We start from the raw sequence: 4,623 nt of genomic DNA on the forward strand, positions 1-4,623 counted from the left end.
ATTTCCCATTACACTACGTGACCTGCGGTCTTAATGGTATTTGAATCCTGGACAAATATTTGGTTTAGTTGGGGTGGACGATCCATTATCTCTAATCCAACCACATAGTTTGGCTTCATAAAAGACCTTCAGGACTTTCCAGAGACATAAGAACCTCATGAGACGTGTCCGGTGACTCCATATATATAAGCTGGGAAGACTTTACCGCCAGACAGAGAAGAGCGCAAAGGTGAGCAGAGACTCCAGGCTTGTACTATGAGGGTCAGGTTATACTATAGGTACAAAAATACCTTATAGACACTATATACTATAGCACTCTTACTGTACTTGGGTACTGTGTAGCACCCTAGTTTGGTTGGGTTGGGCACTGTATAGTATTATTGGTTGGGCACTGTATGGAACTATTGGTTGGGCACTGTATAGTACTATTGGTTGGGCAATGTATGGAACCATTGGTTGGGCACTGTATAGTACTATTGGTTGGGCACTGTATAGTACAATTGGTTGGGCACTGTATGGAACTATTGGTTGGGCACTGTATAGTACTATTGGTTGGGCACTGTATGGAACTATTGGTTGGGCACTGTATAGTACTATTGGTTGGGCAGTGTATAGTACTATTGGTTGGGCACTATATAGTACTATTGGTTGGGCAGTGTATAGTACTATTGGTTGGGCACTGTATAGTACTATTGGTTGGGCACTGTATAGTACTATTGGTTGGGCACTGTATAGTACTATTGGTTGGGCAGTGTATGGAACTATTGGTTGGGCACTGTATAGTACTATTGGTTGGGCACTGTATAGTACTATTGGTTGGGCACTGTATAGTACTATTGGTTGGGCACTGTATAGTACTATTGGTTGGGCACTGTATAGTACTATTGGTTGGGCACTGTATAATACTATTGGTTGGGCACTGTATAGTACTATTGGTTGGGCAGTGTATTGTACTATTGGTTGGGCACTATTTAGTACTATTGGTTGGACAGTGTATGGAACCATTGGTTGAGCAATGTATGGAACTACTGGTTGGGCACTGTATAGTACTATTGGTTGGGCAGTGTATGGAACTATTGGTTGGGCAGTGTATAGTACTATTGGTTGGGCAGTGTATAGTACTATTGGTTGGGCACTGTATAGTACTATTAGTTGGGCACTGTATAGTACTATTGGTTGGGCACTGTATAGTACTATTGGTTGGGCACTGTATAGTACTATTGGTTGGGCACTGTATAGTACTATTGGTTGGGCACTGTATGGAACTATTGGTTGGGCACTGTATAGTACTATTGGTTGAGCACTGTATAGTACTATTGGTTGGGCACTGTATAGTACTATTGGTTGGGCACTGTATGGAACTATTGGTTGGGCACTGTATAGTACTATTGGTTGAGCACTGTATAGTACTATTGGTTGAGCACTGTATAGTACTATTGGTTGAGCACTGTATAGTACTATTGGTTGGGCAGTGTATAGTACTATTGGTTGAGCACTGTATAGTACTATTGGTTGGGCACTGTATAGTACTATTGGTTGGGCACTGTATGGAACTATTGGTTGGGCAGTGTATAGTACTATTGGTTGGGCACTGTATAGTACTATTGGTTGGGCACTGTATAGTACTATTGGTTGGGCACTGTATGGAACTATTGGTTGGGCAGTGTATAGTACTATTGGTTGAGCACTGTATAGTACTATTGGTTGGGCACTGTATAGTACTATTGGTTGGGCACTGTATAGTACTATTGGTTGAGCACTGTATAGTACTATTGGTTGAGCACTGTATAGTACTATTGGTTGGGCAGTGTATAGTACTATTGGTTGAGCACTGTATAGTACTATTGGTTGGGCACTGTATAGTACTATTGGTTGAGCACTATATAGTACTATTGGTTGGGCACTGTATGGAACTATTGGTTGGGCACTGTATAGTACTATTGGTTGAGCACTGTATAGTACTATTGGTTGAGCACTGTATAGTACTATTGGTTGGGCAGTGTATAGTACTATTGGTTGAGCACTGTATAGTACTATTGGTTGGGCACTGTATAGTACTATTGGTTGGGCACTGTATGGAACTATTGGTTGGGCAGTGTATAGTACTATTGGTTGGGCAGGGTATAGAGGACAGGAACTGAGACTGACCAGAAGGAGCAGGTTCCATATGGTGGAAGACTCCATGATTCTTATAGAGGATGACTTGGGAGTGTTGGGTCGTATCCACATGGGTCGTATCCACGTTCATCTTCTTCTACAGATCCTATTGTTTTCCTTGTTTTGCAGGTTTCTCAACAGCCATGTTCTTACTCACCTTCATCGTCTTGTGGATTTCTGTGTCATGTTCCTGCAGCACAAATCAAGGTGAGTTTTTGTAATATCCTACAGAAAGATCATGGCAGGAGTGACCAGGAGAAGACTAAGCGAACCATGGTGAGAAGAGCCGGCGCCATAACTAAAGAATATATGTGCAGGAGATCTGCTATCTCTTCTGGGAGGTCTCTTCTTTCCATGATGTTCTGGAAGAGTTGGCAAGTATGTCTATAGGTGACAGCTCCACATTGTGCGATCCCCATGTCTCAACCTCTTGGTTGACCCACTCCCAGAAGAAGCACCAGGAAGTATGTCATTCATGGGCGCTGAAACCTTGCTATGTAGAGAATTACAACGTAGCTTCACCATGTAAGAATCCCACCAAGAACTCTTCTTCTAGGACCATCGTAAGCATAGCATACATGAAGGGGGACATTAGTTGACCTCATTTTTAGGTTCTCACTATTAGTCGCCATATACAATATTCCAATCCATTCTCAATGTTGCCAATTTTATCTTTACAGTACAAAATGTTGCAGTCCGAGGTCGGGCGACGCAGTCTTCAAACTTTGGAGGAGGGCTCAGTTCTCCTATCAATGCCATAGACGAAAATGTGGACCCCCTCTATCCCCACGGATCGTGTTTTAGTACTCAGTTTGAGCTCTCACCCTGGTGGAGATTGGATTTACTGGAGACACATACAATATCTTACATCACCATCACCAACCGAGGGGACTGCTGCGCCGATTACATCAATGGGGCCGAAATTCTCATTTGAGACTCGCTGGACAATAATGGGAATAACAACCCAAGGTAAAATCCTTTGTCTTATATGTCAGTTGCCAAGTTTCTGCCCATTGTACTTTTTAGTAGGCACATGGGGCCGCTGACATCACCCAAGAGGTCGGGAGAGTATCGAAGGGAACCCAATAGCGGTGAGGGATGATCAGGATGACCGGTTCTTTGCTTATTATGGGGCCTGAGAATCCAGGGAGTTATAAAAATTCTTGGATGTTGAAGCCCAAAAATCTAGGATTCGGGCAAAACCAAGATCTTTGGAAAATTTGGTAACAAATCTGGTTTGTACCAAGTTATTGCTCAATTCTATTGGCAAAGTGTGTAGGATAATTCAGAGTGGGATGCATAGGGCACGTGCTCTAGGACCTTGACCACCTTGGAGGGGGCCTAATGATGCCATTTGGTGATCCTACTGTGCCGTAGACACATGTGGCTCTAGTCTATGGTAGTTGTTGGCTTGGCTGTCTCTTATAGACTCAGTTGTCTTATCTATATACTAGAAGTGATATCAGGCCATGCTGGGTTGAGGTCCCATTCATGGACTGGAGGTCTCCACCATCCTTAAGCCACCCCTGATTGTAAGATTGATGAAGAACCTTTATCTTGGCTGTCTATACTTTACAATACCTGCAGCCCCGGGATCAGTCATTTTTGCTCCATTCCCGTACCCCTTGAGATCCTAATTGTAACAAACTGTTTTTCTGCAGATGTGCAAAAATTTCAGCCATCCCGCTGGGCGACACACAGAACTTCATCTGCAACAACATGAAGGGTCGATACGTGAACATCGTCCTCCCTGGAAAGACGCAATATCTCAATTTATGTGAAGTTCAAGTCTTTGCCGTCCCTGTCGATACTTATCACTGCAAAAAGTGACCGAAACACAATGAAGCCTGCAGAAATATCCCGTCAATGAGGATGAGACAAATCCCGAAAATTCAGCTTTGGTTGCAATGAATCCCAATCCCAACTCAACTTCATTTTACTGTCATGGGGGAACCGGGAAGCTGAGATATGAGATGTTGTTTGGTTGAGTCCTCACCCCCTCTCCCTTGTTATAAATAAACAGAAAATATAGACAGGTTGAAAAATTTTGGTAAAAATATTCACCCCATATAGTGAATGTTGAATCGGAACAGAAAATCGAAATGTCCAAAGTGAGATTTTTTTTTGCTGCTTTGCCTCAAATGCAAAATAAAAATTTAAAGTCAAAGGTCAAAACATCACCCCCCCCCAACATGGTACCAATAACAACTACAACGTGCCCCTCATCCAAAAACTTAGACACGGCTCCAGAAATCTGATTAAGTTACAGATGTCAGAATAGGCACGAGTGTAAAAACTTTGGCCCAAAGTTTTATTTTTGCAACATTCTATAATTTGTTATCACAATGACCTGCAGAATCCAGGTGACGTCTTCAGAGGTTCCCTCACCCTTGGTTAGATCTCTTACACCCTCTTCTATCTATACAACCCCGTACAGATGAGTATTACACAGGAGAGGTCTTAGAG

At 42.8% G+C, this 4,623-nt stretch overlaps 1 pseudogene; it reads left to right on the forward strand.

Annotated features, from left to right (window-relative positions):
• Positions 1-201: 201 nt before the first annotated feature.
• LOC142198358 (fucolectin-5-like) lies at positions 202-3,987 on the forward strand (annotated as a pseudogene).
• Positions 3,988-4,623: the final 636 nt, after the last annotated feature.

The sequence above is a fragment of the Leptodactylus fuscus genome, chromosome 3, assembly GCF_031893055.1.
Source record: "Leptodactylus fuscus isolate aLepFus1 chromosome 3, aLepFus1.hap2, whole genome shotgun sequence".
NCBI classification, from domain to species: Eukaryota; Metazoa; Chordata; class Amphibia; order Anura; family Leptodactylidae; genus Leptodactylus; species Leptodactylus fuscus.